At 54.4% G+C, this 15539-nt stretch overlaps 1 long non-coding RNA gene across 2 annotated transcripts in view; it reads right to left on the minus strand.

Annotated features, from left to right (window-relative positions):
- Positions 1–2071: 2071 nt before the first annotated feature.
- Positions 2072–15539, minus strand: part of LOC118525642 (uncharacterized) — a 28502-nt gene continuing 15034 nt past the window's right edge. Inside the window, exons 2-5 of one of the 2 annotated variants that reach the window (XR_013447994.1) lie at positions 7800–7965; positions 4572–5694; positions 3725–3838; positions 2072–2251 (exon numbers count right to left, since the gene is read on the minus strand). This is a non-coding gene — a long non-coding RNA (uncharacterized LOC118525642). Of the gene's footprint in view, positions 2252–3014; positions 3839–4571; positions 5695–7799; positions 7966–15539 lie in introns of those variants that run through there. The other variant, XR_013447993.1, reaches the window with a different exon arrangement.

The raw sequence follows: 15539 nt of genomic DNA on the forward strand, positions 1-15539 counted from the left end.
TGCACTTGGCCTCACCTCACCCCATTCCCCCACCCACCTCCCTGTAAATCCTGGCGACACAACAGGAAGGCCCTTTAACTAGCACATAAAAGTGCTTTGGGCTTTCAAAGCCCCCTTTCTGGTGTTTACAGGGAGCCTGAGACATTTATGGGCCATTTCCAGTCTCCTTCCCGCTGACCTACTGAGGCATCTTGGTTTCTAGCTGTGGTGTGGGGAACTGTCACCGCCCAGGTAAGGGACTGTGGGGCCAGGAAGGAGCATGGGACACCCCCGACCCCAGGAGGTGCCAGGCTGGCCTCTATGGGTCAGGCAGTCTGCTGGGATCCCCCTCAGATTCGCCCCTTTGTCCTTCAGACAGGGCACAAAATGAGGACTCACCAAGTTGTTATTTACCAACTGACTGGTTGGCGGTCATAGTAACTGTAGATCAGTCTTAGAAGGGGCCCAGGAAACACCCCGGAAGGGTAATGAGGGCCCTGTCCCAATAGGTATTCAGCCCATTCTGGAGGTGGCTAGGCATTCCAACAATGGATCTTTAAGATCTTGTTTAGCCCTGCAAGACTTCGAAGCTATAGACTTCTGAGGATCTGGGGGGAAGGAATTATTAAGCATCTCTCCGATGCAGAGCTAGGACTTCCCCCAGGCCAGTAGGCCCGGGAAGAGCCCAGGAGAGGCTTTCCCCAGCTGGGTCTCTGATCCTAGCAGGTCCAGAGACCGCCTGGCTCTAAGTGCCCAGAGGGATGGCGGGGAGCTCCCAGCCTGGGAGCTGACAGAAGCCCGGTGGCGGGGTGGCAGGGAAGGATCTCTGCCTGCTCCTAGCTTCTCTGGCCTGGAGACCTGGGCCAGGGAGTCATCCTAGCCCTAGAGGCTCCCAAGGCAGATTCAGAAGCCCCGCACTGGGCTCTGCCGGTTGTCCCCTCTCCCCGGCCCCTTCCCGCCCTTCCCCACTGCCCCTCCTTTCCTGACCTCTTCTATCTCTTTATATGCTACATTTTGGGGGGACGCTTCTGCTCTCCCCCTTATTCTTCCCCTTTCATATTCCTTAGACTCATTCTTGTTCTCGGAACCATTCCATTTGGTTTTTACTATTTCTTCCTCCCTTTTGCCTTTTCTCCCTGTCTATTTGATCTAGCCATCTCTGCCCCCTCTCTTAGACAAGACTGTCTCTTAACGTCTCATGCAACCATGAAATCACGTGATTTTAGGATCCAATGAATATATGTGCTACACATATATGTGTCAGGCTCTTCCCAGTTGATTACTACACTGGAACCTCACGACCTTTCTCTGAGGCTGAGTTTCTTCCCATTTTACAGGTGCAGACCTGAGGCTCAGCCAGATTTGCTTAGAGCCACAGAGCTCTTAGATGACAGACCTAGGATGACCTCCAGCTGCCTCCAATCCCAGAATGGTAATCAAGACCTCCCACAGTAGCACTCTATAGTATAATATATATTATGACCCATAACATAGCACATTCCAGATACGGACAGTGTATTTAGTGCGGCGAACAGGACCGTGCCAGATACTGTTCTTAGTGCTTGTTGTTCTTTTGTTTTGTTTTATTTTATCCTTAAAGATTTTATTTACTTATTTGTCAGAGAGAAAGAGAGAGCAAGCACAAGCAGGGGGAGTGGGAGAGGGAGAAGCAGGCTCCCCGCTGAGCAAGGACCCCGATGTGGGACTCGATCCCAGGACCCTGGGATCATGGGATCATGACCTGAGCCGAAGGCAGACGCTTAACTGACTGAGCCACGCAGGCGTCCCAGTGTTTGTTATTCTAACCACACACAGCTTCACAGCAATGCTATGAGGTAGGTATACTACCCCCATTTTACAGATGACAAAACTGAGGTGCAGAGAGATTAAATAACTTGTCTACAGACACACAACTAGTAAGTGGCAGGCCAAGATCCAACCCCAGGCACTCACCTCCAGCCTCTGCCTCCACTGTCCCTGGGCTCCCAGTCCCCCCCCACCCCAAGCTCTACGGCAGGTGGTCCCCCTCCTTCCCCCAAGCTCTACGGCAGGTGGTCCCATCATCAGGAAATTCAGGGTGGTGGAGGCATGGTCTCTGATTCAGATGGTCACAGAGTTTTCAGAGGCCTATGGGCCTTGCCTACGAGAGGAGAAAGTGTCCACAGCATGTGTCTGGGTCTGTATGTCCTCCGGAACTCCAAGGCCAAGTGTTGAGGAGGGACGTCAGAGGAAGGGGTCAGCTGAGACAAGCAGATCCTGTCTTGTTTCCAGACTAGAGAGAATAAAGGCCTCTATTTGGAGCCCCTGCACACACACCGCCCCCTCCCCAAGCTGGCTACTCCCAGAAGGGCCTCTTGCCTCCCCCCACACTCTGGGAAGGCCCTGAAGAACTTGCCCTTCCTCCTGACCCTGCCCTGGGAGCCACAGCTAAATCTTGCTCCACTATTGTCCAGCAGCACCCCACTTGGACCCATGGCCTCCCAGCCCCTGGGGACTTCTTGGCGGGTACCTGGTCTGGCTCCCCCCGCCCCCTCCCAGCATAGGGAAGAATGTGTTGCTGTCATCCTATCCTCCCTCCCCGACCCTAGCCCAGTGCAGAATTGGATTAAGAACAAAAATACGAGCTGTGTTTGTTTTAATCAGCTTCAAGACATGGGGGCTTCTAAAGGGAAGGAGAGCAGGCCGGAGGCGGCCCGGGGCAGGCAGGCCGGGCGGTGATGCCATCCTGGGGTCAGGAGCACACAGAGCAGTGAGTGCATCCGCGGGTCAGATCCCAGGCCAGATACGGGCTGAGAAAGGAGGACCTGGGGGCCGAGGGTTGGGGCTCAGGGAGGAGGAAAAGGATGGCGGGAGGGAGGGGAGACACAGGTTCCCCCCGACACACACACACCCCAGAGTGCTGGAGTGAGGCGGGAGGGGAGGGGAGGTGGGAGGCCCAGGGAGCCCCTGTGGAGAAGAGCAGCAGGGAGTAATTTTTTCCAGAGGAGGGGCTTCCTCAGGGTCTCTGGAATGAGGGATGATGGGAAGGAGTTGAGGGAGGGTCGACGATGATCTCCACCACCCATTGCAGGAAGAACCCCTAGCGGGGGCTGCCACAGCGCCCGAGCAATGGTGTCTGGACTTGAGCTTCGTGCCCAGATGTGCCAGAGCTGGGGGGACACAGGTGCTCACGTTAAGTCAAACATGTGGAATCCAGTGGAAAATGGGAGGTGTCAGGGCCAGATTGAGGGAACCTGCCTGATCCCTGGGCAGATGTCAGATTTGATGAAGAATGGGAGGCTGCAAGGTGTGGAGGAAGGACTCCGAGGTGGGAGCCAGGAACCTGGGTGCTCTGGGACCCTGGGGCATTTAAGGAGAAGCCCCTGTGGCCATACAAACCTACACTTGCTCTATGAGTGTATGTGCTCACATTAGCTCTGTGAGCCAAAGAAAGGGGCTCAGAGAGGTTCAGGAACTGGTCCAAGGTCACACAGCTAATGAGAGAAGAAGCTGGTACAGTTACCTAAAGCTCAGGATACCAGGCCAGTGCTCCAACCCCTGTGGGTTGAACAGCCTCAACTAGTTTTCAAGTCGAAGCATCCAGATGGAAACAATGATGTCAGACAGCTGAGGGCAGAGCTCCCAGAGGTCCTTCCCAGAACCCTCCTGCTCCCCAGCCACCAGGTACCGGGAGAAGGGCCTGGATGGGCTCTGCCCACACTCCAATCGGACTCTGGTGCTTTGGGCCACCCTTGCCTGGAGGTACCTGTGAGGGGGCGGCAGGAGTCTGTGCCAGCCCTGAGACCAGAGCACGGGCTCCCTGGGACAGATCTGGGTCTTCTCATCCAGGTCCACAGAAAGGTTCTGGTCCATGACGATGCTGTTACCAGTTGGAGGTGAAGGAGAAAAAACCAATAGTGAATTCTTTATACGGTTACATTTAGTGAGCTTCTAAATTTGAAATGATATCCTGGGCGCCTGGGTGGCTCAGTTGGTTAAGCGACTGCCTTCGGCTCAGGTCATGATCCTGGAGTCCCGGGATCGAGTCCCACATCGGGCTCCCTGCTCAGCAGGGGGTCTGCTTCTCCCTCTGCCCTCTTCCCTCTCGTGCTCTCTGTCTCTCATTCTCTCTCTCTCAAATAAATAAATAAAATCTTTAAAAAAAAAAAAAAAAAAATGAAATGATATCCTTTTTCTGATTTAAAATGTTCTTTCTTTCTTGTTACAAAACATAATAAAAGCAGGACTTCTAGAAAGTCTATTCTTGGCAAAATAAAAATTGTCAAACCTTTTCCTCCCTTCAGTTAAAAGCAATTTTTAATGGGTCCATAAAAATCCCCAAGTTTGGGAACAACTGTATATTATTTATTTGTTTTTTTTTTACAGATTTATTTATTTATTCGAGAAAGAGAGTGCCGGCGTGCATGTGTGGGGTGGCGGTGTGTGGGGCAGAGAGAAACTAACTCTAGGCAGGCTCCACACCCAGCACAGAGCCCGACGTGGGGCTCGATCTCACAGCCCTGAGATCACGATCTGAGTGGAAACCAAGAGTCGGGCGCTTAACCGACTGTGCCCCCCGGGCACCTCTATTCTTTATTTGGAGACATTCTTACCTAGCCTGAGACACAGTCTGGAGCTCTGCACGCTACAAGTGCTTAATAAATGCGGATCACAGGACTTCTCACGGTCCAGGTCAGCAGGAACATGGATGGGAGGCTTGGGGTGGCTGTGCAGGCCTGAGCAAACTGCTGCATTTCTGCCTCAGTCTCCTCTTCTGCAGAGGAGGAGGCAGGAGCATCCGGTGACTGAGATGGATTTCAGCGGCAACATCCCGCAGCTCAGGGGAGGGCAACTCTGAGTTCTTGGCACATAGATGAGGCCCGTCTCAAGCATGGAGCTCGCAGCCGTGCCCCAGGCCGAAGACTTAAGGGGGAAGACGGAAGGATGGACTTGTCCAGCTGGCCCACGTGAGAGAATTTCTAGCATCAGCAGCGGAGGGTCTGCCAGCCGCGAGAAAACGGTATCACCAACAGCAGCCAGGACTCAGGCCCAGACGAAACGATGGCCCCTTGCCCACTGTCCCGAGCCTCTGGATACATCTCCCAGCCCCTGCAGGCTGGGACCAGTCTCAGAGCCTCCCCTCCACCATGATCACGCCACCCTCTGTAGGTCAAGTCCATCAGCTCCAGTGCCGCTTAGCCCCTACTCTGATGCCAGGTGTCATGTCATGTCATGTCAGGGGGCGCACGCGTTATCCAGGAAAACGGTGCACACAGTCGTGATGCATCATTTCATGTTCAGACGGGTCTTGGTCAAGCAACAGTAGTCAAGCTTGTTAAGAGGCAGTTGGACGAAACAAAATATGACCAGTCTCTGCCCTCACAGACCAGCTTCTGGAAAACACCCCTACTGACCTGAAGAGAACCCACAGGAGAGAGGAAACCCATTCCACCCCCGGGGAGCATTCTGGCTAACGGAGAAGGTGGGTGCTCTGCAGAGACCCAGCAGTAAGGTAAACCCAGAAGCAGGAGGTGTGGACTGCTGGCCAGCCATCGACAGGGCCTGGACGAAGATGTCTCTGTGAGCGCTGGAGCTAGGTTAGAACGCCGAGGGAAAGGGCCGAGGCCATTCCACTCCTCTCTGAAGCGGGGCCCTCAGCCACTGCGGGAGGCAGGGCTTGGCCTGTCTGGAGCAGACACTGTCTCCGGGGTGTGGGTGACGTTTCCCAGCTTTGGTCTGGTTGTGACGCAGGAAAGAGGCAAGTTTGCCAGGGTCCTGGGGCACAGGGGGAGAGGGCACTATGGCCTCCACAAAGTGCGGAAGGGACAGGGCAGCTGTGGGGGAGGGTGGGGGCGGCTCTCCTACCCCCTCAGGCAGCTCAGCTCTGCACAGTCTCAGCCCCATTCCCCCGATACCAGGGGACACCCGCTGCTGACACCATGGCATTGGGTTTCCCCTGGGCTGGCTCAGGCTACTGTCACCGGGCCTGCCAGGAAATTGCTGCTGACACTCGGGGAAGGGCCCAGGGAAGGGCCCAGGAGGTGGGAGGCCAGGATCGTGTGGTCGGTGAGTTCCGAGCAGGCAGCAGACGGGCTGGAGCAGGGGCAGACCGTTGTGGCTCTGAGAGGACTGTAGCCACAGAGCTGGGCCCTGCATCTCCATCGTGGTCCCGCTCCTCTCACGCTCTCGCCAGGAGGCTGGGGAGCCTTGGAACTTGGGGCCAGCCTGGCTGCGTGGGGCGAGAATGGAGGGGAAGGGCAGCACTGTCCAAGGTCACAGGACCCCCTCCATTTCCCCACCCCCAAGGTTGTACAAACGGGCGCCTTAGCATCCCTCCACTGCTCCACCCTCACCAGGCCACGCGCCCCTGCTTCACAGGGTCCCCTACCAGCTTTAATCTGGAGAGGAATCACATCCCCCTCCTCATGGGCTGTCCCCTGTCCCACCCTGTCCCACTGGGTCCCAGACAGCCTGCTCTTCATCCCCCTGCCCCGTGCCATCCCTTTCTCTCTCCCTCTCTCCCTCCCCTGCCACCTCTCTATTTTCTGCTGTATCTAGTAAGATAAAAACATGCGCTGGCTCCCAGGTGCTCCTAAGTATTTCAAAAAGTTGGACAGAAACTGGGGAGGGCTGGGTGTGAGTGGCAGGAGGGATCCTTGGACTGGGAATTGAGATCCTCCAACTCTTACTGCCCCCAGAGGTTCTCCACTAGAAAGCGTGTGGTTACATGCTGGGGATGTTGGGGATGGAATGACCAGGGACACACAGCACTCTGTGCTCTCAAGGGTAATACTTATAGGAGGCTGGGCTCAATCCCCACCTGCAAAGAAACATCCGTGGACTTCTCTCCCCTGTCCCACGGCTCACCACCCCCCATCGCAGATGAAAGCCCTCCGTCCGGGACTGTGACCATCCCCCAGAGCTTTGATCCTGGACTATCACCCTAGCCGCAGCCCCAGGCAGGAGGACCCAAAGGAGAAGCAGGCCCAGGGAAGTGCGGGAAGGGGCAGGCCCATCGGAGGAAGCCCCCCAGGGTGCCAGGGTAAGCGTGGGGATGGCGAGCATCCACTGTGAGTACAGGGTAGGGGCGGTGGGAGTCCAGCCAGGGACCCCCAGGAGGCAATGAACAGTAGATGGTACCATGCTAGCAGCCTGGGCCCTCGGTCTCATGGCCCCCGACAACGCAGGCCGCTCTCCGGGAACCCCACAAGGGCGGGAATGGACCATTTACTCAGATGACCCATCCTCGTCTGCGTGCACCTGTCATGGCCGTGACACTGACAAACGTGCAAAGGCCCCCAAAGGCCCACTTCTGCCTCAGTCTAGGACACCCCTTCAGAATGGGTGGGACGGGGGGGGGTCTAACTTGCTGGGTCCCAAACTGGGTATTAACAGACTGTCAAATCATAATTTAATGTTCTTACTTTTCATTTAATCACAAAAGAAAGGTATTTTAACACTTGTTTTGAAAGAAGTGGAGAGGATAGAATAAAAGACCATCCTTCCCAATATCAATTAGTGATAAAGATCCAGCGAGGGGCAGCTTTGGGGGCAAGTGACTGCAAGGGGCACCAGGAGGCCTGGGAGGCACTGGTCAGATGCGAGCCCCGGATCTGGGTGGCCGTCACGGAGATACGGTGCACAGAGAAACGTACCGAGCCGTACATCTGGGAGGAGGGCACTGATGCGCCTAAGTTACACCTATGTGGACAAAGTCAAGTAAATGAGGCACAAGTCAGACATTGAGCTCACAGAAGCTCATGCACTTGGGGCCACTCTTCCAAACTCAAATTCCAGCTCTACCTCTTGGTATCTGTGTGACTTTGAACCAAGTGCCTCACCTCCCTATTCCTCAGTCTCCTCATCTCGGAAATGGGGATAATGATACTTAGCTCAAAGAGCCTGTGAGGCGCTCAGGAGTCAATGCATGTGAAGCCGGCCTGCACGTAGCTCCAAAGTCAGTGGTGTTTGCTGTTCTTCCAAGAAACTGCAGCTGCCAACTCTGAACTGAAACATAAACGAGATGAAACAACTTCAAATTAAGAAAACGTAACGTGACATTTTACAGGATCAATCACATTGTACGATACTGCTTTCTTCTACAAGCTTATTAGAGGCTCTATATATGGTTACTCATTCATTATTCAACCAATATTTACCGAACACCACCAGCTTCAGAGACTGTTCCAGACAGTGGGAATAAAGCAGTGAATTAGACAGAGTCTCCATCCTCATGAATTTACATTCTCCTGTGGGAGACAGTCAGTAAACTAAATAAGCAAAAAAATATATAATACAATGTCAACAGAGAACACCAATCAGGAGAAACACCAACAGATCTACATGTTCAAACTGCAGAAAAATCAACACAAAGAACACATCTTGAAAGAAGCCAGAAGGAAAAAAATGTTTCACCTGTAAAAATGGATAAGAACTACATCAGACTTTCTTTAGACACCGTGCAAGCAGGATTAAAGTGGAATGAAATGTTTAAAGTGTTGAAAAAAAATATATGTCCCAATCTAGAATTCCGGATCCAGTGAAATTATCCTTCCAAAGGAAAAGAGAAATGAAGACAGTCTCAGACAACCAATGTCAATAGCGGTAAGTGCTGTGAGGAAAAATAAAGCAGGGTGGGGGTGCCTGGCTGGCTCAGTCGGGAGAGCATCTGACACTTGATCTCAGGGTCGTGAGTTCGAGGCCCACATTGGACGTAGAGATGACTTAAAACAATAATAAAGAAAGCAGGGTGAAGGGTTAGAGAATGGTGGGGGGAGGCACTCTCTCAGGGTGGTCAGGAGACCTCTCTAAGGGGGTGCCGTTTCTGTGGAGACCTGAATGAAGTGAAGGATGGAAGCAGGAGCTGTGTGCGGATCAGGGAGAGAGAGCCACTGGCAGAGGGGACAGCAGGGGCAATGGCCCTGAGGTGGGAGGGTGGGCATGTTGGGGCAACAGAAAGAAGTCATCATGGCTGGAGCACAACGAGCCCAGGGCAGAGGCTGTGAGGTGAGGAAGGAAAGGCACAGGGCCCGAGGCATGGAAGGACTTTGAACTGAGAGGTGATACAATCAAGATGTACGTCTTCAAACCCCACCCTTGGCTCTGGTGTGTGGAGAACGGAGAAGAGCTGCAAGGCATCGTCCAGGCCAGAGATGGTGGGGCGTGGACCAGGGCAGCAGTAGAAAGGAAGGGGAGTCACTGGATTCTGGATATGTTTGGAAGGTGGAGCCAATAGAACAATGGATGGATTTGAAATGGGATGCGAGGAAGAGAAAGGGGCCAAGTGGATATTCTGGCCTGAGCAACTAGAGAGCCGCAGTTGAGAGCAGCCTGCAGCTGAGATGGGGGACCTGGGACAGAAGCAGGTCTGTGGCTGGGTTGGGGCGGGGGGCGGGGGGCAATCAAAGCTCTGTTTGGCCATGTTGAGTCTGAGATGCCTGTGAGGGCTGCAAGTGGACAGGACAACTGGACAGCTAGACATACCAGTCTAGGCCTCAGGGGAGTAGGCAGAGCTGAAAATATCGTTCGGGAATTGTCATCGGCAGGAAGTGTACAAATGCCCTGCTTGTTCTCATGCTTGGGGCTTTCTCATCCTCATTATGGAAAATTCCCCATTGCTCTGCTAAGCAAAGTGGAAACAGTCTTTCCAGGGTTGTCTCATTCAAGTTGGAACATTCCAGGCAATGTCCGAGGAGGCGAGACCAGCGCCCCTTGTCTCCAGCAACTCCGCCGGTCCTCCTCCTGTGGCCCGAAGAGCACGGCTCTACCGAGCAGGTGTCTGCGACGTGGGGCTCCTGGGAAGATGTGGTTGGAATGAGCGGAGAGGGGTACTTCGGTTCCTGCGGGGCAGGCCCACTCGGAGCCCCTGGGCGGAACCTGCAATAATCTTCGATGGTGCCCAGAAGAGTGAGAAAATCAGTCCTCTCCAATTCCCTTTCATTTCTGATTACAATGTGTCCTTTAAATAACAGGGGCATCTAACACTGGTCACTAACAATGTGGCCAATGGGGCTCTAATGCCCTGGAACCCTTGCTAACATTCCTGTTGTAGGAAAGAAAGCAAACCTTTGGACTCAGAGCCTTCTACGGGCAACTCTAGCTACAGCGGAATCACACTGTTATGTTTTTGTGTTATTTATCTTTATGGCCACTTCCTGTTTATGACAAGTGCTACTATTGTCCCATTGATGATAAGGATATAAAATTTCCTTTTAAAAGATATCTACGTGTGTGCATATGCATACGCATGCACGTGTGTGTCGTGAGTTCCCGTAAAGAAAACCGTTAATAGTACAAATGTGGCCCAAATCATGAAGGTGCTACTTCCATGACTAAAGTCTGAAAAAAACATGGCTCTCAAAGATGCAGGAATGAGAATAAGAGCCCAGAGCCTCATGTTCATACACAGAGGTTGTAATCCCCCAAGCCGCCCCAAGATCGAGGGTGGGAACATTCTCATTTCCCTCCATAGCCCCGGCGGGCCGTACATGGATAAGACTCCCTCTTCCGTGTTGTGTTTGCCACCACCGGGTTTCACCAAAGGGGAAAAGTCTCTGAACATACAATTCTCACCATCTCAAGGCCATAAAATCGATGTTGTTACCAATGATAGCCCTCCAAGTGCTGCAAATTCAGGAAATGCCCTTTGAATCAGCAAAGCTGGGGCGCCTGGGTGGCTCAGCCGTTAAGCGTCTGCCTTCGGCTCAGGTCATGATCCCAGTGTCCTGAGATCGAGCCCTGTGTTAGGCTCCCTGCTCAGCAGGGAGTCTGCTTCTCCCTCTGCCCCCCTCTGCCCCTTCCCCTGCTCATGCTCTCTCTCCCTCTCTCTCAAATAAACAAAATCTTAAAAAAACTTTAAAAATGAATCAGCAAAGCTTATGACGCGCCCTTTAAGTATGAGCTGCATCTGGTCACACTTCTAACTCATGGAGACAGACGTTCTGGACAATAACATCCGTAAATGGGGCGAAATTCATAAGTGGGTCTGGGCATGACTCGGGGCCTTCAGCAGAGCCTGGCCCAGGCCAGACCTAAGAGGTCTCTGTGTATCGGGGGGTCCACACACAGCTGCCTGCCGAATCAGAGGACAGCGACTGTGTGGGGTCCACAGACCCAGGCAGAGAACCAGCTCAGAATGTGGATAGAAGATATTCAGAAGCCAGTCCTGCTGACCTCCTGGGATCCTGTAGAAGCTGCCACTCCCCTTCCCTGGAGCCCTTTGGGCCCAGCGATATTATCCCATAAGTAGGAAGTGTGGGTCCTGGGTTCTCAGCACCTCCAGCTGAGGCTGGGCTGAAGGAGGCACAGCTGTCTGGCCTGAGGCTGTGTCTCTTGTGAAGGAGAAACATCCGGCCAATTCCATCAAGAATGTCAGTCACAGTGCAGGGGAGGAATTGGTCAGTTCAGCCGTCCTGTGTGCAGCGCTTGCATTCGGGGAGCTGGCGCCTGGACCGCCCTCGGCCGGACGGGGAGAGGCCCATCTCCCGTGGACTGAAGCCGGGTCCCAAAGGTCCGCTCCCCCATAGAGCCTAGGGCTGGTGGCCCGCAGCCCGGGGGCGGCACAGGGACTCTGGGACGGGACCCAGGATGTGGAGACTCGAAGGCTCAGGGGGGAAAGATATGCAAAGGTGAAAGGGCAAACCTGTTTCCAGTCTCCTTATCAGGAACAGCCGAGTGAAAGGGAAGCGGGCCGCCCTGGAGGTCAGGCTGGGGGCCATGGCGGGGGCAGGGCCCGGCCCAGGAGACCTGAGAGGAGACCTGCTGGGTGGGGGAGAGAGAGAGAGAAAGGGAGGGTGGAGGGAGGACCAGGGAGGAACCAACCGCAAGGCCCTTTGCCAAGGGGAGGAGCCGCTAGGGTGGCCAAGCGTCCAGGTCTGCCTTCCTGCTATACAGGGCTTCCATGCTGGAGACCAGATGGTTGGTCACCCCGGCAGCAGCCCCGGCTAGGGGACTGTCAGAGTCCCCCACACTGCACACCGTCCCGGGCTCCCCCCACCACCTTGTCTGAATGCCTTCTTACTCCCCCATCCAGTGCTAAGGGCTGCCTACTCCACGCTAGGCCTGCTGCCAGGCACTGCAGGTTCGGCCCTGAAAGGACAGACACGCCCCCTGCCGTCCAGAACTTGTCCATTACGCACCTCTCAGAGCCCAGGCAGAAGGCCCACTCCCCACCCCACCACCTACCCAGCCGGCGCACCACACGCGACTCCCAGGGCGGGCATGTCTCTGGGAGACACCTTTTCTGTCTACCCCACCAAACCCCCCGGGGGGTGGGAGGGGGACTGCTTCTAGCTCACGGCTCTACCTCCCACTGTGCCCAGCATAGGCTCCTATGCAGGACAGGTGGTTTGGATTGAGGGGCTAAGGTACTGAGGACGGCTGGAAGGGGGACAGCAATCTGAACGCCCACAGCCCATCACGCACGCCACCCCACCAGCACACCCACATAAGCACATGGGGCACACCTAGCCTGTGGGGGCATTCCCCCCAACCCAGCACAAGGGGGGCCCCACCCTTCCCAGCTGGGGAGGGGGAGGGGAAACACAGCAGGCCTGAAGGCCGACGCAGCCTAGGTTGGGGAGGATGGTCCCTGAGATGAAAGGTGGGAGGATCAGAGCCAGCTTTTCCCCCAGCTGAGAGGCCTTCTTCCTGGGCCCCACCTGCAGGGAGCCCACGACAGCCGCTGTGCCCCATGTGTGTCTGGGGGCATCATGGGGAGGCAGAGCCAAGCCTAGCCTCCTTCAGCCTCAGTCCTTGCAGCCGGAGAAGCCAGTGGGGACCCTGAGGGGAGGCCAGGCAGCTGGGGCACATCAAGGACTGCTGAGGGTGGTGCTGGAAGAGGCAAGGGGTTCCACTACAACTCCCAACAGACTCAGCTGCTCACTTAAGGAGCAGGGATTTGTACCACCAAAGTCACCATGGGACTGGAAGCCTCTTGCAGGCAGGGGCTGTATTGCATTCATCTTAGTCTTCCCAACAGGGCAGTGCTTAGAGCGGGACTACGGCCAAAATCAAGCCTGGCCCTCAGAGAACAGGACCCCACGTTTCTGTCCTGCCCCCTGGTGGCAGTTTGTTGTATTGCAACTCACAGGATCTAACAAGGGGCGGCCGTTCTGACAGCCGCTGAGCTCAGCCCCCTGGACACCCCCATCTTTGAGATGGCCTGAGGTGTCATTAGGATAGGGCCCCTGGGTGTTCTGCGAACAGCTGGAACCCAGCCACTCCCAACCAGCTGGGGAGTTGGAGAAAAGAGCAGGATGTGGGAAGACAAGGCCAGAGAAAACTGCAGCCTGGCACCTGATGTGCGCTCTAGCCATAGGCCACGGACAGACAGGGAACGTACAAAAGGGACTTGGCAATTTTTTCATCGAAACTCAGGTGTCCAGGATCGGATTCTGGCTTAATCACCATCTTTGGTTCCTGATGCACTCTCATGCTTTCATTATATGGTTCACTTAGCTATTTTTCCATCATGCACAAGCACCTATGAACCAGGGATTTTCTTTCTTTTAAAGCAGCACAGCCCCCCTTTTATCCCAAAGGCAATTTTATTTTTTTTAAAGATTTTATTTATTTATTTGACAGAGAGAGACACAGCGAGAGAGGGAACACAAGCAAGGGTAGTGGGAGAGGGAGAAGCAGGCTTCCCGCTGAGCAGGGAGCCCAATGTGGGACTTGATCCCAGGACCCTGGGATCATGACCTGAGCCAAAGGCAGACGCTTAACGACTGAGCCACCCAGGCGCCCCCCAAAGGAAGTTTTACATGGAATCCCAGTGGAAAAGTGCAACTGCTCTGGCTGCAGTGGGGGTGGGGGCTGGCCGCTAAATGCTTGGCTTCCCCTTTCTCTGCCCCACAGCCCAGAGCAGCCCCTTGGAATTCTGTAGAACTTGATCTATACCAACAGTGCCCAAGAGGGCAGGAACCTGTCTCCTCCATCTCTGTGCCCCAGTGCCCAGCACATGCCCAGTTTGGTGCCGCCACTTCAACACATGTTGGGTGAAATGAATTGAATGAGAGACATTTGCTCCAATGACTTCCCAGGTCGGGTCTGGGGAGAAAGCACCAGAAAATGCCCCTGCCTCCCAAAGTCTCGTCCATCCGCCCATCACAGTGCCTACCGTTCCCCATTACCACACAGTCTAGCCTTGCATGTCCTCCAGAACCCAGAAGAGGGGCCACCTCCTCCATGAAGCTTTCCCAGATGTCGCCAGCCAGTCATTTTGCTGCCCCTGAGCACCAAAGCCACTTCATCACCCCTCTTTCCCGCATTCTTCACATGCATTCAGCCTTCAGCTCAAGCTAGGGGCAGGCACGTCTCATTTCCCCAGCAATGCAGACGCTGCCCTCTGTAAGGGCCCAGACATGTTGGATTGCCTTTTGCATCCATCCCAGTGCCTTCACACAGTAATATTCAATAAATTTGTTTGAGGAAGAAGGCAAGTCTCCTCGTGCTCCTCAGGGCACTGTGTTTCCAGAAAGGCCTGTTAAAATTCTCCAGAAGGGGCACCTGGAATCAATTTGCCCTACTAAGACACGAGCATGGAGTGGTTTATCCACCCGACAAAGTGTCACTGAGCAGAGCGCGTGGAAGGGGATCCGGTATAGGGAAGTTTGGGTGGAAAGGAGACATTGAGGGTCGTGCTAGTGCCTGAGCCGTGTACAGAGGACGGGTCCCTGGCCCTGAGAAGGATTCAGAGAGTGTGGCCAAGGAAGAGTTGGGGGTAGGGGCAACAAGAGGACAGAGCGCCCTGGAGAGCAGCAGAGCTGGCCTCCCCACGCCAGTCTCCAGGGCCTGGCAGCTGCGACACTGGTTCCCTTTCTCTCCCACAGAACATCTGGGGCTGCATCAGACATAACGGTCTGGTAAAGAAAATTGTTATGGAAATATGTAACCGTGAGACGTTATCAAAGGCGTCTTTAAAGTCCCTCTTCAACCCCCAGCCGGGTGGAGGGGATTGGAAATTGGAAAACTGGGAGACAAGCACAGGACCATCAAAGTGGCCGAAATTCAATCCAATCTGCAGGGTTGAGGATGGCTAGCAGACCCCTGCCCCAGCCCAGAAGGCTGCAAACCCACTGTTTAAAAACCAAATCAACAGCATCATCAGATCCGGGTCTGGAGCAAACAAACGGCGCCCACAAAGGCTTCCCTGGATTTCCCTTGCGTTGGGGAAATCTGAGAAGCGAGGCCCTGGGGAGGCGCCTAGCCCTGGGAAGGCTCCCAGCTTCCAGGGCTTCTATCTCCTCCTCCCCACCCACCCCACCCCCAGTCTGGGCTCCGGCTCTTTGGCTCTTTGTCTCCCGTCCCTCCTGATGTCTCTCTTCTTCCACGACTTTTCGTGCTTCTTTCTCCTTCTGTCTGTCTCTCTTCTCTCTCTTTCCACATTTCTTTTTCTAAGAGTGTTTTCTCTTCTTCTCTCTATGGTTCCCTCTTGTCATCCGTCTTTTTGTGACATTTCCATCCTTTTTGTGTCTTTCAGCACTGTATCTGTCTCTACATTTTGTCTTCTTTCTCTTTCTTTTTTCTTTCTCTCTACCTTCCTTCCTTCCTTCCTTCCTTCTTTCCTCCCTTCCTTCCAC

This window comes from Halichoerus grypus, chromosome 5 (assembly GCF_964656455.1).
Source record: "Halichoerus grypus chromosome 5, mHalGry1.hap1.1, whole genome shotgun sequence".
NCBI lineage: Eukaryota > Metazoa > Chordata > Mammalia > Carnivora > Phocidae > Halichoerus > Halichoerus grypus.